Raw genomic sequence first — 25,153 nt, 5'->3', positions numbered from 1 at the left:
AGCATGTCTCTGCCTTGTATCCTGAGACGTCTCTCTGTACGATTCCCAGGCAACCCATTTGTCAATGTTATATGTACCGCCCAGTCACTAGCTAAATAAGTGACATTACTGTGATTAGTTTACACTAATCCACATTTACCCAGCTGGTACTGAAAAGAGGCTTATGAAACTTACATGTACCCAATTCCTGAAGGCCATTAGCGTAATGATAGCAAGAAAGAGGGAAAGAATGGCCATTGCCCTGACAACCAAGAGTGCCCGCTACAGATATTTTCCCTTCCGCAGCTATGTGGGCAGCAGTTAAATTTTGCTGCAACAAACTGCTTCAGAACTTAGTGGCTTAAACAACACCATTTGTTTTACTCCTAATTCTGTGAATCACCCATTTGGGTTAGGCTCAGTTGTATAGTTTTTCAGTGGTCTCGACTGTTCTCACACATACCTCTGCAGTAAGCTAATGGTTAAGCTAGGAGCTGTTTGGTCTAAGAGAGGTACTATTCTAGGGGAGGTCCTTAACCATAACAGCTTTGCTCTGTTCCATATGTTCTTTCATGTTCCAGAAGCATAGCCTGGACTTGTTCACATGGTGGCGGAAAGGTTTCCAGAGCCACAAAAAGACAATCTCCGATCTACACGTGCTTCTCTAAGTCTCTGTTCGCATCACGTTAGCTTATGTCTCATTGTCCAAAGAAAGTCACAAAGCCAGTTCAGATTAAAGTGGTGGAAAACTATCTCTGTTTCTTAATGAAAAGATACGCAAAGGTGTCACATTGCAAAGGTGTGGGTGCAGAAGAGGAAGAACATATGGCCATCTTTATCATCTACCACACTGGTTTTCTAGAAGTTTCTATGAACTATTTTCCAAATTTCTTACAATACCTAAACAAAGGCAAAAATCAGAAGAATAGGTTTTTATATATCATGTTAACCTAAATAGCATCCATTAAATTAACGATTACACCCTTATAAACCTGGAAGTCTACAGTGGAAAGTAGATGATATAGTGGGAAAAATATGGGTTTTCAGGTCCAAAAGATTTATGTTTGATTCTGGCACTTTCCTTTTACTAGCAGTATGTAGGTGACTTTGGGAAAAATATGATGTGTCAGTTTGAGGGCTCTAAGAAACAGATAGAAAGACAGGGGTGTATTGAGGAAAACACTTGTGAAAGATAAAGGGACGGAGCAAAAGTTGGCAGAACTTCAGACTGCATAGGAGGTCTGGCACCTGCGAAAGGAGAAAGAGAAAGGAGTGGAGCAGGAAGAACCCCAGGCCACAGCACAGTGCTAAAAAAAAATCTTATGGCTGTCGAAGAATCCTGACGTTAAATTGGTCCCCTACAAGAATCCTGCAGAGAGCAGAAATAGCCCAGTTCTAGTGTCCCCTCCGGGATTAGTCCTTGGATAGGAGCAAACTTCCCAGAGAAAGCATGGCCAGGTGTGAACGCTGGCACAAACTCCAAAAAGTGGCGTCTACAAGCTGCCAATCAACAATGCTCCCTAAAACCGGTTCTCTTGAAGGGCAATCTGAACACTGCACTTCCACAGCTGCCAAAGAGTATAATAACACGAACCTCGTAGGAATGATCTATTAAATGTGGTATCATGTAAAAAAAAATCTGTCATATTGTCTGGAACATAAAAGAAACTACATAATGCTACTTTCATTCTAAGTGCTGGGAGTATAAATGGCCTCACATTTCAGTCCTCTTACCTAAAAGTCAAGCCCAATGCTGAATGCAAGTTAAGAGTTTAATATAATACTATCCAACTGTCACCAGCTACAGTGACCATGTATTGTATTGATTATCAAGCCCAATGTCATGTTCAGATACAGTTCCCACTCTAGTTTCTGTGACTCCTATTCCTCAAATTATGGCAGTACAGCCAAAACAGCCATGTCTCTATTATACACCGTTACCATATTGAGTACAGTCTGTTCACTTGGAGTAGGTAACTAACCCAAGATCAACTCCTGAAATGTCTTCCCTTAAAGAGCTAAAAAATGAAAAGAGCTAAAAAATGGAAAGAGTCAATCCAGTTGCTCTCCAGGTAGTTGGACCAGTAACAGGAAACCTCAGGGTATCATAGAAGATACATTTCCAACATTTGGCCTAGGAAAGAGAGAATGCCAGTATGTTACCAGGAAGAAAAATGAGGTAGATTTAAGAAAAGGAGCAGATACAAAAACAGAATTAATGTCTTTTCAGTACTTGAATCCTTTATTTCCGTTCATTTCTACATTTCCAATGCATTCCTGTCATTATATGCGTTTGTGTGATACATAAAATGAATGCCAAATTTCCCTCATTTTCTTTACACTGGCTCAAGCAAGTTTTGTTATATATAACTAAAAGTATCCCCACCAGTATACCAACATATGTATGTGTATAGTCTGGTTGCAACTAAGCACCAGATAGTTTCTTTCTTTAATATGTTATCTGGAAGTTACAACGAAAACAACTAAGATATAATAAACATGGAAAGAGGCCATTTCTGTAGCAATCCTGCTTTTGAACAAATGGAAACTTCCTAAATATGAGTCCTTGATGGCATCAAATTTAGAATGATGATATTAAATATACAAATTGAAAGCACATTGAAAAATATATTTAAACTACAAGAAAACAAATTGCTTGAAAAAGCTTACCAGCATGTGATTCTGAAAATGAACATAGAGATTTTAAACATTGGGGATTACTAAATAAAGAAAAACAGTTCACTGGACTGTTTGTTAGAGCTAAGAATTCTTCAATATTAAAAGATATTCATGGGGTGCTAGTGAAAATTATTTAACTGCAAGTATTTAAATAGATGTTGACTGATATTTCTCTTGTTGTTATGTAAAATGGATCCTACTCTGTAGTGGAGATTGAATCAGATTACCACTAAATCCATAAATTGTCCGATTCGAAAAGACTGCTATAAACAATACAATGTGTGTGACATGAAAAAAAAAAACAACAGATTCCAATAAATGGAAAAGACTGCTATAAACAATACAATGTGTGGGACATGAAAAAAAAAAAAACAGATTCCAATAAATGTATAATATGTTCAGCCTCATAAGAACCAGAGAAAAGAACACAAAAGAATTAATGAGAAGAATATTAAATAATCATACAGCATTAAATGTTGGCAAGAATAGAAAGAAACAGGAACTCTCATTCTCTACTGGTGGAATATAAATTAATTCATATCAATTTTCTTATGTTAAGAAATAAGGTTGTATCATAGGAAATTGACAGTGTTTATAAACTCTGATATGATCATTTCAATTCTAAGTTTATAAACTAAAAATTACTCTTGCACATGTGCACAATATGACATGTACACAGTGTGCATTGAAACACATTTTATAATAGCAAGAAAAAGGGCAACAATATATCTGTGTCAGTAAGAGAATAGATAAAAGATGCAATATATTCTTAAGACTGAGCCATATAGATCAGCTTAAAATGATGAACAAGATCTATATAAAAATGGCTAGATAGCAAAAACTAAATCATGTAAGCTAAGGTAGGATTCACCTAGTATGAAATCATCTTCGTTAATCTTGGTTCTCTAAGAAGCAGTCACGAGAGAAAACAGAACATTTAAGAAAGTATGCTGTGAAAGACTGGAAAAGCCATCAGAATGTCAAGCCAGTATGACAATGAGTGAAGGGCAGAGGAAGAAGTTTGGGTGAAAAACACCTACACTGCCTTCCTGTTCTGCCAAGTTTCAGCAAAGCCAACAAGGAGACCTTGAGCCAAAGTCAGCAGACATGTGTCTCAGACCAGATCAGCCTTATATCCACCCAGCACTCAGTCATTGGTGGGGAGCAGCCTATGAAAGACGTGGCCGCAGCACAAACACTACAATCGATTTCCAAGTGTAGCAGTCGGGACTCTCCCTGCATAGGGAGGTCTGTGAGACACATTCTCACAACTGCTGCGCAGTGATCAAAACAATCAAATACCAACTATGCCAATACTGTTCATGAGAAATATAGGCGTGTGAAACATTTTTCAGTGGAGTATTTTTTAAGTGAACTGGAAGGATACATACCCAAGTCATAAGAGCGGATTCCTTCCAAAAACAGGAAAAATGGGATTGGCAATAAGACACAAAGGGGGATTCATCTATAACTGTAATCTTTCATTATTTTTAGTTAAAAACAAAACAACAAACCAGAACAAAATTTTATCAGTAGTCAATTCTGACCAGTACATATAATGATGTTTTATTATTTTCTATTGACTGGTTCATTTTTATTTATCAAAATTTTAATATATTTTTAATATATTAATTTATGTAAATTAATTTAATATAATAATTTAATATAGTTCCCTCATTGAGAATAAATACCTATAACACAAATGAGCCAATTCTAAACTTCTACCATTTTACACTATGTCATAATGGGGACTGGGATGATAGCATTAAACTAGAACCTGAATGATGAGATTTCTCATCTTAGCAAAGCATGTTTTTTCTTCTGACATAAAGGTAATACAAATACACTAGCGGAGATAGGTTTTTGTCCCAGGAAACCCAAGCTGTAGTATATAATATGTAATATATTTTTCCTTTATGAAAAAATTATAATATTTCCCTTTCTTGGGGTGCCTGGGTGGCTCAGTCCGTTAGGCATCTGACTTCAGCTCAGGTCATGATCTCATGGTCTGTGAGTTCGAGCCCTGTGTTGGACTCTGTGCTGACAGCTCAGAGCCTGGAGCCTGCTTCAGATTCTGTCTCCCTCTCTCTCTGCCCCTCCCCTACCCACGCTCTGTCTCTATCAAAAAATGAATAAATGTTAAAATTTTTTTTTCATTATTTCCCCATCTTATTGAGGCTCCACCTATACCCCTGCTTTATCCATCCCATAGAAATATTTATCATTCAAACGTATATATCTTTGTTTTGTGACCATGGATAGTGAAATTGATGAAGACAATCTTCAAAAGTCAATAAATGATGTCAATTTTGGGGAATGAGAAAGTTGATTTCAAAACTATTTACTTAAGAGGGCAGTTCTTTTTTTTTTAATGTTTATTTATTTTTGAAGGAGAGAGAGACAGCGCAAGAGGGGGAGGGGCAGAGACAGAGGGAGACTCAGAATCTGAAGCAGGATCCAGGCTCCAAGCTGTCAGCACAGAGCCCGACAGGGGACTCAAACTCACAAACCGCGAAATCATGACCTGAGCCAAAGTTGGATGCTTAGGCAACTGAGCCACCCAGGTACCCCAAGAGAATGGTTCTGAAGAAATCCTAAAGGTCTTAAGTAGGCAAATTTAATGCAACTAGTTTTTCTCATTTAGCAGTAGAATCTTGAGAAACTAGTTTATCTCTTGGTATTAGGTTCTTGAGGACTGGAGTCTACTGTAACCCAATTGCTTACGTATTCCCTGATACATAAAAAGGAAAAGGATATTGAAAAGCCTGCAATTAAATCATTGCAAGAATGCAGAAGACTTATATTGCATTTCTCTTGGAGAAATCAGTATCAGTCCACACAAACCCAGGTTGTGAAGATATGTTATAAAACAGTGCATTTTATATGTTAATACAATAGTACATCAGATAACTTGTTATTGCCTACTTCAAAGTTCAATTCTCCCAGTAGTTCCTCCTTAAAATAATTACTTTTTTTTTTGTTTCTTTTTGCATTTTCACTTTCTTTCCATACATCCCCCTTATCCCTGTGGGTATGGCAGAACGTTCAGGTCAAGGATCACTCCTGAATTATTTAAGCCAATTATTATATATTTTTTGGTAGTTTGGTACTTTTTTTTTAATATATGAAATTTATTGTCAAATTGGTTTCCATACAACACCCAGTGCTCATCCCAAAAGATCCCCTCTTCAATACCCATCACCCACCCTCCCCTCCTTCCCACCCCCCATCAGCCCTCAGTTTGTTCTCAGTTTTTAAGAGTCTCTTATATTTTAGCTCTCTCCCACTCTAACCTCTCTTTTTTTTTCCTTTCCTTCCCCCATGAGTTCCTGTTAAGTTTCTCAGAATCCACATAAGAGTGAACACATATGGTATCTGTCTTTCTCTGAATGGCTTATTTCACTTAGCATCACACTCTCCAGTTCTATCCACATTGCTACAAAGGGCCATATTTCATTCCTTCTCATTGCCACATAGTACTCCATTGTGTATAAAAACCACAATTTCTTTATCCGTTCATCAGTTGATGAACATTTAGGCTCTTTCCATAATTTGGCTATTGTTGAGAGTGCTGCTATAAACATTGGGTACAAGTGCCCTTATGCATCAGTACTCCTGTACCCCTTGGGTAAATTCCTAGCAGTGCTATTGCTGGGTCATAGGGTAGGTCTATTTTTAATTTTTTGAGGAAGCTCCACACTGTTTTCCAGAGTGTCTGCACCAGTTTGCATTCCCACCAACAGTGCAAGAGGGTTCCCGTTTCTCCACATCCTCGCCAGCATCTATAGTCTCCTGATTTCTTCATTTTGGCCACTCTGACTGGCGTGAGGTGATATCTGAGTGTGGTTTTGATTTGTATTTCCCTGATAAGGAGCGACGTTGAACATCTTTTCATGTGCCTGTTGGCCATCCGGATGTCTTCTTTAGAGAAGTGTCTATTCATGTTTTCTGCCCATTTCTTCACTGGGTTATTTGTTTTTCGGGTGTGGAGTTTGATGAGCTCTTTATAGATTTTGGACACTAGCCCTTTGTCCGATGTGTCATTTGCAAATATCTTTTCCCATTCCATTGGTTGCCTTTTAGTTTTGTTGGTTGTTTCCTTTGCTGTGCAGAAACTTTTTATCTTCATAAGGTACCAGTAATTCATTTTTGCTTTTAATTCCCTTGCCTTTGGGGATGTGTCGAGTAAGAGATTGCTATGGCTGAGGTCAGAGAGGTCTTTTCCTGCTTTCTCCTCTAGGGTTTTGATGGTTTCCTGTCTCACATTCAGGTCCTTTATCCATTTTGAGTTTATTTTTGTGAATGGTGTGAGAAAGTGGTCTAGTTACATTCTTCTGCATGTTGCTGTCCAGTTCTCCCAGCACCATTTGTTAAAGAGACTGTCTTTTTTCCATCGGATGTTCTTTCCTGCTTTGTCAAAGATGAGTTGGCCATACGTTTGTGGGTCTAGTTCTGGGGTTTCTATTCTATTCCATTGGTCTATGTGTCTATTTTTGTGCCAATACCATGCTGTCTTGATGATGACAGCTTTGTAGTAGAGGCTAAAGTCTGGGATTGTGATGTCTCCTGCTTTGGTCTTCTTCTTCAAAATTACTTTGGCTATTCGGGGCCTTTTGTGGTTCCATATGAATTTTAGGATCGCTTGTTCTAGTTTCGAGAAGAATGCTGGTGCAATTTTGATTGGGATTGCATTGAATGTGTAGATAGCTTTGGGTAGTATTGACATTTTGACAATATTTATTCTTCCAATCCATGAGCAGGGAATGTCTTTCCATTTCTTTATATCTTCTTCAATTACCTTCATAAGCTTTCTATAGTTTTCAGCATACAGATCTTTTACATCTTTGGTTAGATTTATTCCTAGGTATTTTATGCTTCTTGGTGCAATTGTGAATGGGATCAGTTTCTTTATTTGTCTTTCTGTTGCTTCATTATTAGTGTATAAGAATGCAACTGATTTCTGTACATTGATTTTGTATCCTGTGACTTTGCTGAATTCATGAATCAGTTCTAGCAGACTTTTGGTGGAGTCTGTTGGGTTTTCCATGTACAATATCATGTCATCTGCAAAAGGTGAAAGCTTGACTTCATCTTAGCCAATTTTGATGCCTTTGATTTACTTTTGTTGTCTGATTGCTGATGCTGGAACTTCCAACACTATGTTAAACAACAGCGGTGAGAGTGGGCATCCCTGTCGTGTTCCTGATCTCAGGGAAAAAGCTCTCAGTTTTTCCCCATTGAGGATGATGTTAGCGGTGGGCTTTTCATAAATGGCTTTTATGATGTGTAAGTATGTTCCTTCTATCCTGACTTTCTCGAGGTTTTTTATTAAGAAAGGATGCTGAATTTTGTCAAATGCTTTTTCTGCCTAAATTGGCAGGATCATATGGTTCTTATCTTTTCTTTTATTAATGTGATGTATCACATTGATTGATTTGCGAATGTTGAACCAGCCCTGCATCCCAGGAATGAATCCGACTTGATCATGGTGAATAATTCCTTTTATATGCTGTTGAATTCGATTTGCTAGTATCTTATTGAGAATGTTTGCATCCATATTCATCGGGGATATTGGCCTGTAGTTCTCTTTTTTTACTGCGTCTCTGTCTGGTTTAGGAATCAAAGTAATACTGGCTTCATAGAATGAGTCTGGAAGTTTTCCTTCCCTTTCTATTTCTTGGAATAGCTTGAGAAGGATAGGTATTATCTCTGCTTTAAACGTCTGGTAGAACTCCCCTAGGAAGCCATCTGGTCCTGGACTCTTATTTGTTGGCTGATTTTTGATAATTGATTCAATTTCTTTGCTGGTTATGGGTCTCTTCAAGCTTTCTATTTCCTCCTGATTGAGTCTTATCAATAAGGTTGCTTATGTTTGTGATGAATTGTTTTATATATTTGGGGTCTCCTGTATTCGGCACATAGACATTTATAATTGTTAGCTCTTCCTGATGGATAGACCCTGTGATTATTATATAATGCCCTTCTTCATCTCTTGTTACAGCCTTTAATTTAAAGTCTAGTTTGTCTGATATAAGTATGGCTACTCCAGCTCTCTTTTGACTTCCAGTAGCATGATAAATAGTTCTCCATCCCCTCACTTTCAACCTGAAGGTGTCTTCAAGTCTAAAATGAGTCTCTTATAGACAGCAAATAGATGGGTCTTGTTTTTTTATGCATTCTGATACCCTATGTCTTTTGGTTGGAGCATTTAGTCCATTTACATTCAGTGTTATAGAAAGATATGAGTTTAGAGTCATTGTGATGTCTGTAGGTGTCATGCTTATAGCGATGTCTCTGGTACTTTGTCTCACAGGATCCCCCTTAGGAACTCTTGTAGGGCTGGTTTAGTGGTGATGAATTCCTTCAGTTTTTGTTTGTTTGGGAAGACCTTTATCTCTCCTTCTATTCTAAATGACAGACTTGCTGGATAAAGGATTCTCAGCTGCATATTTTTTTCTGTTCATCACATTGAAGATCTCGTGCCAATCCTTTCTGGCCTGCCAAATTTCAGTAGAGAGATCCGTCATGAGTCTTATCGGTCTCCCTTTATATGTTAGAGCATGTTTATCCCTAGCTGCTTTCAGAATTTTCTCTTTATCCTTGTATTTTGCCAGTTTCACTATGATATGTCATGCAGAAGATTGATTCAAGTTACGTCTGAAGGGAGTTCTCTGTGCCTCTTGGATCTCAATGCTTTTTTCCTTCCCCAGAATAGGGAAGTTTTCAGCTATTATTTCTTCAAGTACACCTTCAGCACCTTTCTGTCTCTCTTCCTCTTCTGGAATACCAATTATGCGTAGATTATTTCTCTTTAGTGCATCACTTAGTCTCTAATTTTCCCCTTTTACTCCTGGATTTTTTTATCTCTCTTTTTCTCAGATTCCTCTTTTTCCATAATTTTATCTTCTAGTTCACCTATTCTCTCCTCTGCCTCTTCAATCCGAGCTGTGGTTGTCTCCATTTTATTTTGCAGTTCATTGATAGCATTTTTTAGCTCCTCCTGGCTGTTCCTTAGTCCCTTGATCTCTGTAGCAAGAGATTCTCTGCTGTCCTTTATACTGTTTTCAAGCCCAGTGAGTAATTTTATGACTATTATTCTAAATTCACTTTCTGTTATATTGTTTAATTCCTTTTTGATCAGTTCGTTAGCTGTCGTTATTTCCTGGAGATACTTTTGAGGGAAATTCTTCCATTTTTTCATTTTGGATAGTCCCTGGAGTGGTGCAAAACTGCAGGGCACTTCCCCTGTGCTGTCTTGATTAACTTGCATTGGTGGGCAGGGCCACAGTCAGACCTGATGTCTGCCCCCAGCCCACCACTGGGGCCACAGTCAGACTGGTGTGTACCTTCTCTTCCCCTCTCCTAAGAGCAGGATTCACTGTGGGGTGGGGTGGCCTGTCTGGGCCACTTGCACAGTGCCAGGCTTGTGGTGCTGGGGATCTGGTGTATTAGCTGGGGTGGATCAGCAAGGTGCACAGGGGCGGGAGGGGCAGGGTCAGCTCCCTTTTCCTTCAGAGATCCGCTTCTGGAGGGGCCCTGTGGCACTGGGAGGGAGTCAGACCCACCAGAGGGATGGATCCGCAGAAGCACAGAATTGGGTGTTTGCATGGTACAAGAAAGTTCCCTGGCAGGAACTGGTTCCCTTTGGGATTTTGGCTGGGGGATGGGCAAAGGAGATGGCTCTGGCAAGCGCCTTTGTTCCCCGCCTAGCTGCACTCTGTCATCCGGGGCTCAACAACTCTCCCTCCCGTTGTCCTCCAGCCTTCCCGCTCTCTGAGCAGAGCTGTTAACTTATAACCTTCCAGATGTTAAGTCCTGCTTGCTGTCCAAACACACTCCCTCTGGCCTCTCCGCTTTTGCAAACCAGTCTTGGGGCCTCTGCTTGGCCAGTGGGCTGCCCCTCCGCCCTGGCTCCCTCTGGCCAGTCTGTGTAGCGTGCACCACCTCTCCGCCCTTCCTACCGTTTTCCATGGGCCTCTCGTCTACGCTTGGCTCCGGAGAATCTGTTCTGCCAGTCTTCTGGCAGTTTTCTGGGTTATTTAGGCAGGTGTGGGTGGAATCTAAGTGATCAGCAGAATGTGGTGAGCCCAGCGTCCTCCTATGCCACCATCTTCCTCTCTGTTTAAGCCGATTATTATAACCCAAGTTCTCACAATGATTGGTTCAAGAGTGAGCATGCAGCCTGATTCTGGACAATGAGGTAGATGAAAAATTCCACTGCATGGCTCACATATATTGTCTTTCTACTAACCAAAAGAAAACAGGAAGAAAAAAAAAAGCTTGTAAGCTTGTGCTTCCTTTTATAGTATTCTCCCTGTAGGTGATTATCCCTAGAAATGGTATGGTCATCTTACTATCAACCTGAAGATGAAGCGAGAACAGGAAGAAGGCAGATTCAAGAAAAATCCAAAGGGGAAAAAGGAGCATCAGGCCTAGAATCACCTTTCATATATATTTCGATAAGTCCACAGTTTTAAGTTAACACACCCGTTTATGGTTTACACATTTGAGTGGTGATTTTTCTTTTTTTTTTTTTTTAATTTTTTTTTAATGTTTATTTATTTTTGAGACAGAGAGAGACAGAGCATGAATGGGGGAGGGGCAGAGAGAGAGGGAGACACAGAATCGGAAGCAGGCTCCAGGCTCCGAGCCATCAGCCCAGAGCCTGACGCGGGGCTCGAACTCATGAACCGTGAGATCGTGACCTGAGCTGAAGTCGGACGCTCAACCGACTGAGCCACCCAGGTGCCCCGAGTGGTGATTTTTCTATTATTTGCAACCAAAATATAATTGGGGAAATATTATTAGAGATTTTTGTCCATTGTTTAATTTCATTTTGCAAGTTATTTTGTCTTAACCTGGTATGTGCCTTATTTTCCAGGATGAAATATCAAGATAATTCTAGATTTATCATTGATTCATTATAAAATATGTGAAAAAAATCTAGATTTTAGACTTTTCTTCATTTTTTTCCTTACCATTTGCTCTTTGGTCATTTCACTGTTATTGGCAGTATTTTCTGGCATAGACTTTTAGGAAGTAGTTGAAAATTGATACATACAGTTACAAAGTTTCTGTGCAATTCCAATAAATTTCTATATGTGTGTGTAGAGTTGTTCTGTGTGTGGATAATTAAAATTTAGCAAAACTGTTGGCTGAAAAGAGATTGGAATCTTTTGTTGTGCTATAGACATAGACTTACCATAGCAGGCAGGGCAGGCAGGGCAGGCAGTCCACACAGGGGAGGCCCCTTGAGTGCCTAACTCCAGAGTAGATTGTGCTTCTGTGCTGTATGTGATATGTCCTACACCAGGAATCTCCTTCAAGACTGGAGAGGTAGTTCATTTGTCTAAATACAGAAACAAACACAGAGAGTCAAGCAAAATGAAGAGAGAGGTATTTTCCAAATGCAAGAACAATATAAAACATCAGAAAAAAATCTTAATGAAATGGAGATCAACAATCTATCCTGATAAAGAGGTCAGAGTAGTAGTCATTAAGATGCTCAGTGAACTTGACAGAGTAATGGATGAACACAGTGAGATAAGCAAACAGAGATAAAAAATAAAGGGTGCCTGGGTGGCTCAGTTGGTGAAGGTTCTGACTCTTGATTTCTGTTCAGGTCATGATGTCATGATTAGAGAATTCGAGCCCCGCGTGGAGCTCTGCCGTGACAGTTCGGAGCCTGCTTGGGATTCTCTGTCTCCCTCTCTCCTTGATCTTCCCTCACTCACAATCTCTATCTTTCTTGCAAAAATAAATAAATAAACATTTTTAAAAAACACAGATAAAAATAAGAATATTCCAAATAAAGGTCACAGAGCTAATGAATATAATAGCTGCACTGGAAAACACAGAATAGATAAAACTCTTAACAAGGTGAGCATAGAATGGATATAGAGGGAACATACCCACACATAATAAAGTCCATCTATGACAAACCCACAGTTAACATTATACTCAGTGGGACAAACTAAAAAGTTTTCTCCTAAAATCAGGATCAAGACAAGGATAATCACTCTTGACCCCTTATTCAACATAGTACAGGAAGTCCTAGCCACAATGATTAGACAAGAAAAAGAAATAAAAGACATCCAAGTCAGCTGGGAAGGAGTCAAACTGTCACTGTTTGCAGATGTCATAATACTATATATATATATGGAAAACCCAGAAGGCTCTACGAAAAAACAGCTAGAACTAATAAATTAATTCAGAAAGTAACAGGATACAAAACCAACACATAGGAATCTGTGATGTTTCTATACACTAATAAGAAATTACCAAAATGATAAATTAAGAAGAAAATCCCATCTATAATTGGATCAAAAAGAATAAAATACCAAGAATAAATCCAACCAAGTAGGTGAAAGACATATACATGTAAAACTATAAAACATTGATGAAATAAATTGAGAAGGCACAAATGAGTGGAAAAATATTTTGTGCTCTTGGATTATAAGTATTTATATTGTTAAAAGGCCCATACCACCAAAAGTGATCTATAGATTAAATATAATTCCTATTAAAATTCCAGTGGTATTTTTCACAGAATGAGAACAAATGATTTTTAAAGTTTGTATAGAACCACAGAAGATCCTGAATAGGCCAATCAGTATTGAGAAAGAAGAATAAAGCTGGAAATCTTATGTTCCCTGATTTCAAACTATATTACAAAGCCAGAAATATACACAGAGGTCAATGGAACAGAATTGAGGACCCATAATTAAATCCAGACTTTCATGGACAATTAATTTACAACAAAAAACCAAGAATATACAATGGAGAAAGAAGAGGCTCTTCAATAAATGATGCTGGAAAAGCTGGACAGGCACATGCAAAAGAGATAATCTAAACCACTATCTGATGCCATACACAAAATTTAAGTCAAAATGGATTACAGACTTAAATGTAAGACCTGAAACTAAAAAATTATTGAGGAAAACATAGGCAGAACTTCCTTGACATCAGTTTTAGCAGTATTTTTGTGTAACTGATTCCAAAGGCAAGGGAAACACAAACAGCTGCTGTGGAAACAAAAATAAATAAATGGAACAACATCAGAATAAAAAGCTACCACACAGTGTAAGAAATCATCACCAAAAATGACCACCTACTAAATGGGATAAGATTTTTGCAAATCATATATCCACAAAGAATTAATACCCAACATAATAAAGAGCTTATAGAAATAGCAGCAGCAACAACAAAATAACCTAAATAGAAAATAGGCAGAGGTTTTGAATAGACCAATTTCCAAAGAAGACATACAGATGGCCAAGAGGCACATGAAAAAGATGTTCCACAACAGTAATTATTAAGGAAATGCAAACCCAAATGTTAAAGAAACGTCACTTCACACAAATTAAAATGGCTGTTATTAGACCAGAAATAACAAGTGTTGGAGAGGATTTAGAAGAAAGGGAACACTCCTACACTGTTAATGAGGTGGAGACACTGGGAAAACAGTATGGAGACCCTTTTAAAAATTAAAAATAGAACTATGATAAAATACAAGTATTTCACTTTGGGCTATTTATCCAAAGAATAGGAAAACACTGATTGAAAATGATATATTGATCCCTATGTTGACTGCAGCATTATTTACAACAGCCAAGATGCAGAAACAACCTAAGTGTCCACCAATAAATGAACGGATAAAGAAGATGTGGTATATATACAGTGGAATATTATTTGTCTATAAAGGAGAATGAAATGCCATTTGCAGCAATATGGATGGACCTTGAAGTTATTATGCTAAGTGAATATGACAGATGGAGAAAGGCAAATACTATAGGATTTCATTCACAGATCTAAATGTAAACAATAAGACAAACAAGATAAAACAGAAACAAGCTCTTAGATATGAAGAACAGATTGGTGGTTACATGAGGGGAAGGGACATAAGAAGTGGGTAAAAAGGGTGAAGGGGTCACTTGCATGGTAATGGATGGTAACTAGACTTACTGGTGACTGCTTTGCAGTTCATACGGTTGCCTACAATACAGTTCATATGGATGGTTATAATATTGTACACCTGAAACTTGTATAGTGTTAAACAACAAGTTTACCCACCAAAAAAATTAAATAGAGGGGCTTGGGTGGCTCAGTAGGTTAAGCCTCTGCTCTTGATATGGGCTTAGGTTGTGATCTTGCAGTCCGGAGATCGAGCCCTATGCTGAGCTCCATGCTGAGCATGGAGGCTGCTTGGGATTCTCTCTCTCTCTCTCTCTCTCTCTCTCTCTCTCTCTCTCTCCCTCTGCCCTTCCCTGCTTGAACACACATGCTCACTTTCTCTCTCGATCTCTCTTTCTCTCTCTCAAAATAAATAAATAACTTTTTTTAATAAATAAATAAATAGGGACACCTGGGTGGCTCAGTGGGTTAAGCGTCTGACTTCGGATCGGGTCATGATCTCACAGTTGGTGGGTTCCAGCCCCAAGCTGGGCTCTGTGCTGACAGCTCAGAGCCTGGAGCCTGCTTCTGATTCTGTGTCTCCCTCTCTCTCTGCCCCTCCCCTGCTCACACTCTGTCTCTCTCTCAAAAATGAACTTTAAAAAAAAAGAAAAAAAAAGGAATAAATAAATAAAAGGGGGGTGATGCAAGAGAGGGACACAAATGCTTCTCAAAGGTCAGCTGTGTTTTACTCCAGTGAAGAGTTGTTAGTGGCAGGAGTCTGTCAAGACAAATTAATCCAAACACTTGTTGATGTCTCTTGAGCAAAGTGGCTCCCCCACAAGCCACTTCCTCTGGGAACTGCTGATGCATAAATCTACATCCCAATTCCAATTCCAGCACGTTCATCAATCTAACAGACCACATGCTCAGTGTTCCCCTGGCAAAGCGTTTTATTTCATGCTACTTTAATGCACAGTGCAGCTCTGCTCTTGGGTAGAAATTACTATTCCTGGCTTTTCAATGAAAAACATTTCTTCAGCAAAGTTTCCATAAAAGGGCAGATACTGAATTTAAGTAGTTTATTCTCCTGGGTGATATTAATTAGCTGAACGTAAATGAATAAAATTCACCAAATTGAGTAGCCAGTCAATATAAGGACAAAAAGATTTTTAAAAAAATCCAATGTGTAATCCTCCATTAAGCATTCATCACAGGATGCAAGGCTGGACAATTTTATAAAATTCCCAGTGTATGATAGGCTTAAACATTAATATCTAATCTTTGCATTCATTAGAATTATTGTCCCCTCCCATAGCAACTAAATAGTGTCGACAACATTTAATCTTTTTAAAATTTTTTTAAATGTTTCTTTATTGTTGAGAGAGACAGAGAGTGCAAGCAGGTGAGGAGCAGAGAGAGAGGGAGATACAGAATCCGAATCAGGCTCCAGGCTCTGAGCTGTCAGCTCAGAGCCTGATGTGGGGCTCGAACTCACGGACCACAAGATCATGACCTGAGCCAAAGTCAGGCACTTAAATGAATGAGCCAACCAGGCACCCCAAATCATATGATTTACATAGAAAAAGGTTTTCCTGACTCCTATCAGTCACCTTATACCTTCCTTTCCCAATACCCAAATAGTATCTGGGGCTGTTCTTTAATACAATTAAGACTGCAGTATCGTATTCATTAAAAATTGGGAGAAAATATGACTAAAATGTGTTGTGAAATATATTTCACCATTAATGTATGTCTAAGATATTTTAATTAAATTAAAATCAGACATTTTAAATTTTTTTTTTAACGTTTTTTTATTTTTGAGACAGAGAGAGACAGAGCATGGACGGGGGAGGGGCAGAGAGAGAGGGAGACACAGAATCAGAAGCAGGCTCCAGGCTCTGAGCCATCAGCCCAGAGCCCGACGCAGGGCTCGAACTCACAGACTGTGAGATCGTGACCTGAGCCGAAGTCAGGCGCTTAACCGACTGAGCCACCCAGGCGCCCCTAAAATCAGACATTTTAAATGGCCTCCAAAACACTAATACCATACATAGTAGCAGTAAAATTGTTCAAACAACGCTTTCATTATATTCTGCTTGAACTTATTTCCAGTTTTGAACATTATAAATATCAATAGGTTATTTCTGTCTTAATACTTCCAGCCCACTGTACCCGTACTTATTGGAAGATGCAGATATAAATTAGGATGTGTAGTGGTATATAAAAATATCTGATTTCTAAGTTCGACTGATACAGTTGCCAAGCTAGTGAGGGTTATAATTCCTGAGACCCAGAGAAACTTGACCTGACAGACTCATAATTTAATAGTAACATGATTTGACTAACTTCCCTAAATCTAAGTAGCTTTGCAGTGATCATTATATTTGGAAAGTGATCACTGGCTGAACTGCCTTCATGTTTGCATTCTTTTGCACATTTCTGTTTCATCATAAGCTCATTTTATGAACATTGGTGGGAATATGGATACTTACATAGGGGTTGTATGACATTCCTCACAAAAATTAGTTTATACCATGATGGCAAGGCATTTGCCCTCTGACTTTTCTTCACACACTCATAAGTGAAGTTCTAACTAAACTAAGCCAAAAAGAATTATCTAAAGATGTGGAAAATAATTTATTATACAGCTAGCATCTTGTGTGAGGACACGTACTTGCCTCATACCTTCTCTTTCAGTCACACTAAGAGGACATCTCCCAAGGTAACATTAAAACATTCTGATAATTTACCTTTACAATCTCTTCATCTATTTTTGGAAAAGTCATATAAGTTAGCCCTATATTTAAAGAAACACTGGAGTAGTAGATATAGATCTGTGCTGATCAATATGAGAGCCACAAGCCACATTTATATTAATTTATATTTACATTATTTATAAATGTTATTAATTTAATTTAAATGAAAATTTAAGCTCCTCAGTCATATTAGGCATATTTAAAATGTCCCATAGTCCCATGCAGTTAATGACTGCATATTGGACCCTGTCGCCCTACACTATATAAAGCAATCATACAAATCCATAAGAAACAAGTAACCCAACAGGAAGAAAAAAAAAAAAAAAGGCCTATAAAAACATTTCCATCCTCACAGAATGTTCTATTGAACAACCCTAAAGCAGAGAGATCACACCTTACATTTTTTAATAATTTCCAAAGAAATCTAGCCACATCTTCTTTGGTGTGTAGTGATTATTGTTTTTTTTTTTTTTTATAAGGAATTCATTTTATATTTCATCCCCACTACAACATAGTTCCATTCTTTTCTGTAAACCAGCAGACATTGTGATCATTGGCAAGGGGATATCCTAGGAACATAATGATGGAGGAAAAGTCCAGTGTATCAAATGGTGCCAAAGTTAATAGAAATAAAAAGTAAAGAGTAGCCATAGGTGGACCTTTCTGCTCCAACCTCCTGTGTTTAATGAACATTGCAGACAAGCCACCACCTGACTACCCTTGAGCACACTGGTCCGCTCCTGTTCCCCCAGTTCAGTTATGCGCTTCCTAAGGATTGGCTGCATTTGTTTCCTAAACCATCTGTTTCAGTTGAATGTTAGGCTTTAAGTTTTCTTTAAATAGCTAGATACTGAAGTAACATGTATGTTCAATGAAATAAGTCAGAAAGGGCATCTTGCTCAAAATTATTGTACAATTGGGTATATAATACTTTGAAATAATTGGGGAAGGTAATCAGAAACACAAAGGACTTAGCTCTATATGGAAACTACGGGTGGAAGTCTTAGGTGATGCTCCATGAGACTTCTTTTATGTGTGTATCTACTGTATGATCCCCTATGTTAGATGGTATTTTTATGAGTGATAGATACAAATGCCAATTATGTCAGATGGTGTTTCTACTATATACTTTACCAAGTAAATGCTAAGAAAAACAACTACCAAAAAAATACTTGTTGAATTATTCTTTCGTTTTATTTATTTATTTTGAGAGAAAGAGACTGCCAGCACATGAGCAGGGAAGAGGAAGAGGAAGAGAAAGAGTAAGAAAGAGAATCCCAAGCAGGCTCCATGCTGGGCTGTCAGTGCGGAGCCTGATGCGGGGCTCAATCCCATGGATTATGAGACCATGACCTGAGCTAAAATCAAAGAGTCAGGTGCTCAACTGACTAAGCCACCCAGGCGCCCCAGTACTTGTAACTTTTCACACCCAGCACGGAGCCCAATGTGGAACTTGAACTCACAACCCTGAGATCAAGACCCGAGCTGAGATTGAGAGTCGGGAAATTAACTGACTGAGCCATCCAGGCACTATTCTTTATTCAGAAAGAAAACATTCACATTGTTGCCATTGTTCCATTAAAAAATTTCAAACCCTGATTTTTGTATTTTCCTTCCATATCCCTGAACCTCAGTTTCCTCATTTGTAAAGAAGGTGTAAATGTACCAACCTCAGAAATGTATTGAGAGGATAAAACGAGATGATGTTACAAAGCATTAACCCTGGGCTTGGGACTTAAGAATACAGTTCATAAGATCTATTTCCAGAGTACTTTTCAGAACTTATCAACAAGAGTCAAAATTTACAGTCCCCAGGTCACCACTGGGAACAGTTACATTTAGCCAAGAAATTGGATAGAAAAAGAACAGCTGGGCCAGTGGCCAGCCATCTGGTTACAGGGCCCAGCCAGACCTGTTTTTTTGGAGGCTGGCACAGCTCTCTGTCTGAGGTGCTCAGCTGCTATCATCACGATGCTCAGCCCTCCTGGCCCACATTCACAGGGGGCCTCAACAGGGGACATGGACAGTGTGGCTACTGTCCAACAGCCCAGCACACCTGGGCATGGGAAGCACTGTCCACCTACTGCTGGCAACCCAAGCTACAGGTTGGGGGAGAGCGAGGGGGATGACCCTGCACTGTCCCCATTAAGTCCATATGCAGTACTGCAAAATGCACATCTTTGTAATTCATTTTTCTCTCCCATTTGGAATCTTGCTCTAACTCCTAAGCCAAGTCAAGAACAGATACTGACAAAATGTTGGTTACATATTAACTTTGATTGTTATATGTCCTTTCTTGATCTAAAAGACTAGAACCCTATGGCGTAGTAAATGAATTCTATCCACAGAGATAGATGTCTGGCAGCTGGAGATACACTCAAAATTATTTGCCCCAAAACAATGCAATTGGCAATGCTACTGTATAAATAATGGGAAAAATACATAAGTGAGAGCAAACATTCACTGAGTGCTTATTATGTGCCAGGAAACTTTCATGCATTATTTCATTAGCCTTCATAATAACTTTGTGAATTAAATACCATGATTTCCACTTTATTTGGGAATTTATGGGAAAACTAGCCTAAAGTCACAGAACTTGGATTCAGTTTCACATCTATCTTATTTCAAAGAATGGGCCCCCTTAACAGTTAAATGAATACCTTCTTAGAGACAGTGAGAATGGAGCAGAAGGTGGCCAGCTGAAAGATGAAAGAACATAGGTCATGTGGGTCTTTTAAAACATGGCTGCAAATGTGTTGATATTCCTCCCATGAGAAGTGAGGCCTGTGGCCCCTCCCCTTGAACCTAGGCAGTCTGTGACTGTTTAAAACCAATATAATATAGCAGGAGTGACTCTATGTATCTTCCTTTTTTTAACAAAATTAGCATATTTTATTTCTTTAAAAAGACTTTTGGTTATTACAATAAATGCGTGTTGTTAAAAACAGAAAGTACTATAAAATACAATAGAAAAATATCACTTGTAATCCCATCACTGTTGTAACATTTTGGTATAGTCTTCAATGTTTCTTTTTGCTTATGAGCATCTTTTAAGATTGCCTTGTACATACATCTAGGTATCTTCCAAAGCTGACTTAAAAGGCTGTGTATCTCTGCTCTGTTCACTGGAACACACTCCCTGAGCCATCATGTAAAAATTCACACTAGCAGAGGCCATCAGGCTGGAAAGGTGCTCTGGTGGACAGACCAGACACCCCCTCAAGGCACGAGTCATGTGTACAAAGCTATCTTGGACAGTTGAGATCAAGCCATCCACCTACCAGGTACCACAACGCCACATCTGTGACAGCCATAAAAATGCACAGTTCAGATGTTCAAGATAAATGCTTCAAAGGTTATATATGACTGACAACCACCCCTCCTGATCCCCCACCACACTTGTTCCTAGGCCACCTGGACTCCTGCCACATAATGACTGAGTACTGTGAGGCAGCTAGTAGAAGTCTATTCCTGGAGGACATACAGTTCTTCTAACAGGTAATTTGCAGCCTGCCCGAACTTTTCTTAGACCAACACTACAGTGTGAGAGTCTTCCTACCCAATCCTCTCTTCTCCTCCCTCTCTTTTATAGGTGTCAAACTTGCATGGCAGTCTTGAAGATTTTCCTGCTGATTCCCACTCCCCCCTTTATCCTTCACAGACTTTTTCCCCAGTAATCCTATGTATATCTAAAGTCTATTTGACATCAGCTTGGTGGGTTTTTCTAAACTTTTTTGCATGTGCTTCTTAAAAGACTTGAACTGACACAAGTTGGAAAAGAATAACCACCCAGGTAAGCCCTATCCAATTCGTGACCCACAAAGATTATGAAACAATATGAAATTGTTATTGTTTTAAGCAACAAAGTTTTGGGCTACTTTGTAATGGAGGAATAGATAACTGGATCAGTGATGTTTTAACACAAGTAGCCTGAAAATTGAAAAGGTTGTATGTGAAAGAGTGATGTGTTTCTGAAGCAAATACTCTCCTAATGACATGACTCTACAAGAAATGACCAGCTCAGGAAATGAAGCCTGAACTAGATAGTGACCACAAAACCAGTTTTTCCCAGGACTTTCTGGTTTTAGCACTTAAAGTTCAAAGTCCCAGGAAACCCCTCACTCTAGAGTAAACAGTAGCAGTTGGTCACCCTACCTGGAGATCCTCAAATATGCAAATAAAACAGGACAAGGTTTTCCTCTGATGAGAAGTGTTTCTCTTCCTCCGGAAACCCCATTATCTTAACCAAGAGTCATACCTACCACTTAGGGTAATTGCTTAGTTAAGAACTCAAGGTCATTCCTATCAAATTAGAATGTGAAGATAAGTTACTCTTATTACTGTCTCCTCTCTCGGTGAGTTCCTCTAAATAGAAAGTCCCAAAAGCATTCAACTTAACTTTTAGGAAGCTTAGACACTATATATATAGCACATGCCAGTGACTGCTTTAGGGCAGGCTAACATTTCCCAGAGAGGGTTACTACACTGAATTTTTGCGCCTTACTAGGCAAGAAGAAAGAAAACAAAATGTCCCATGGTTAGTTTGGGAAACATTGCATATTGCACCCCTTTCCAGAGAATCTCAATGCACATTACATATTAAGAATTGGAGTAGACTTGCACAAGGATAATCTTTTTGGATGATCACAAGCTCTATTTCATTCACCAGCCTGGTAAAACCAAAAATGATTTGTAATACCCACTCTTGGCAAAAGAACTGAGAAACAGTTTCTAGAATAAACCGTGAATGAAAACGTAAAATGGTAGAGATCTTTTGGAAGGCAATTTGGCAGTTATATTTAATAAATGTACATAGTCTTCTTTCTAGCAATCCTACCTCTTGGTATCCCTTTTACAACAAACACTCATCAGGGCATGAAGATGTGTATATAAAGGTTTTTCTTTCCACAGCTTTGTAACAGCAAAAACTTTAAATCAGCCTAAATGAACATTCTTATCCTTTCTTTTACAAGGACTTATTGAGTGGCTGTTAGACTATTCTAGTCACAGGAGAGAGCCCAGTGAAAAATGGAAGTAAGATACTGATTGTCCATCATGGAGTTTTTACAGATGGAATTTATGTAAACAGGGGGATAAGGAGGGCCCATAAGCAAAATAATAAACTAACTAAACCTAGTAAATATATACCACTGATATTTAGGTTTGGCTTGCTATAACAGAGGCCCCAAGTAACAGTGGCTTAAACAAGGCCGTGTGTTTCTTTCTTATGTCAAAATCTAGATAGGTGGTAGAGGGCGGGTTTGCTGACTATGGTTACATGAGGCTCAGGCACTTCCAGCTGTCATCTCTCCCATTCCCAGGAGTAACCATCATCCTTAGGGACCAACATGGAACTGGAGCCATCATATTCACATTCAGGAGAGCAGCAAACAGTGGGAAGAAACACGTACATTGGAATTCGTACATACAGTGTTCGCTTAATCTCACGATCCAGAACCTAATCATATGGCCATGATTAACTGCAAGGATAGCTGAAAATTAGTGCTTTTCTTTTCTTCTGAGCATTTGCATGACCAGAACTTTTGGTGATGAGGAAGTAAGAGCGAAGAAAGATATGGTGACAACTAGCAGTTTTGCTATAAAGATAGCAATAAAATATAAAGAAACGAAATGGAGTGACTTATCACCAAGGGTTGAGCAGTAATTTTAGATTGGGTTGTCTAGGACAGCATTTTTGATGATTTATAATTATGTTAATACCTACATGAGAAGAATAAACCAATTGTATTAGTTATCCATTCTGAGTAATAAATTACCCTCCAGCTTAGTGGCTTAAAATAGCACATATTTATTATATCACAGTTTCTGTGGATCAAGAACTTGGGCGCGACCTAAGTAGGTCCTCTCTTCTCAGTCTATGACCAAAGGGTAGAATCAAGGTGTTGGCCAGGGCTTCAGTCTCATCTCAAAGGCTCAACGGGGGAAGGATCCACTTGCAAGTTCAAGGGGTGATTAGCAGAATTCAGTTTACTACATGTTGTTGGACCAAAAGCCTAACTTCATCACTGGCAGTCAGCCAGAGGATATGCTCAAGTCTAGCTCCAACATGGCAGCTGGCTTCACCAAAGCATAAAGGCCAGGAAGGCCACAAAGAAAGTCTTCTATCAAAATGGAAGTCACAGGCATTTGCAGCCTAATCTCAGAAAGTCTTCCCATCACATTTCGCTGTATTCTATTTATTAGTAGCAAGTCACTAATTTCAATCTATACCCAATCTTTGCATGGCTTTTGCCTTCATAAAGACATGCAAAAAGCAGGAGGTGGAGCCTTCTTAAATGCCACATCACCTACGAAAATATATGCAGTAAAATCATTCCAGGCAGAGGGACCAACTAATACAAAGACCCTAATTATCTTACAACCTCAGCATGCTCACAAAAAGAATGAAGGGGGGCGCCTGGGTGGCTCAGTCGGTTGAGCATCTGACTTTGGCTCAGGTCATGATCTCGTGGTCTGTGAGTTTGAGCCCCGCGTCAGGCTCTGGGCTGACAGCTCAGAGCCTGGAGCCTGCTTTGGACTCTGTGTTTCCCTCTTTCTCTGCCCCTCCCCTGCTCATGCTCGGTCTCTCTCTCTCTCTCTCTCTGTCAAAAATAAATAAATGTTAAAAAAAATTTTAAATAAAAAAACAAAAAGAATGAAGGTGTAGGTGTATATTGTTGGTGTGCAGGGGAGAGGAGTCACATGAAATGGGGACACCACAGTAGGTAGAGGGTGGTCATGTAGGATTTTTTTTTTTTTTTTTTGCCAAATAAATTGTCTGGACGTTAATGTGCTATGGGATCTTAGGAATATTTTGAGCAGGAAAGTGGTATTGCCTAGTTAATGTTTTAAAAAAGTTCACTTTGGGTCAATGTACAGGAGAAGCCAAGGCCACTAAGATGACATGGCCAGTGGCATCCATGAAGGCAAGAAAATAATTTTCACTGTGGTGAATATTCCTGAGAAGCCAAGCAAGGGACAGAGAGCTGACCACTAGATTTGGAAAGATGGATGGCATTAGTGATACTGGAAGTGATTTTGGAGCAGGGGTGGGTATTGCAGGATGACTGGACTGGGGAGATGATGAAGAAACAGTAAATGCAGACAGCTATATTAAGAAGTATTACTGTGAGGGTGAATGACATTGGAAACCAGATGACGGTGCATGGTATCAGTTAAGCTTGGTGTCATTTGTGACACTAACATAACAAACAACCCCAAGAGTCAGCAGTTTAGCACAACAAACATTTCTATTTCTCCCATACTGCAAATCTAATTAAGGTTTTCAAGGGGCTTTGCTTATCATTCGGACCCAGGCCGATGGAGACTCTGTAGAACACCTGCTTTCATGACCACCTGGCATGAGGCAGAGAACAGAGGGGGTCCCTCACTGGCTTTAAAGCTTCCTCTGGAAGTGACTGACCAAAGCAAGTTCTGTGTCCAAGGCTAACTAACTTAGAATCACATGTGTTTGCAAGGAGAAGGAAACCCTTGAAAACATATGGAAAGGAAGCTTAAGACCATTTTTAAGAACTTCTAACATTAGATACATTTCAGAAACACTACAAGATGACTACCACAAGCCCTGAGAAAGAGAAAGTGTTGATATGGGACAACGGAGAACTCTGAAGGTGAATGATTGTCCACATTCAACTTGAGGAAATATTCTTAATTGACTACTTAGGCTATTGTAACCATTGTAACAAAACGGAATGCAGAAAGTTGTAAAAGGTTGGTATAGTATTTGATGAGAAGAACATTAAATAACGCCAGCACTGTGAGTTGTTTATGTAAACGAGCTATCAGCACACAGGTCTGTGCATGCACACACATGCTTTTCCTAC

This window comes from Panthera leo, chromosome A2 (assembly GCF_018350215.1).
Source record: "Panthera leo isolate Ple1 chromosome A2, P.leo_Ple1_pat1.1, whole genome shotgun sequence".
NCBI classification, from domain to species: Eukaryota; Metazoa; Chordata; class Mammalia; order Carnivora; family Felidae; genus Panthera; species Panthera leo.
This window is presented reverse-complemented; position numbering follows the sequence as displayed.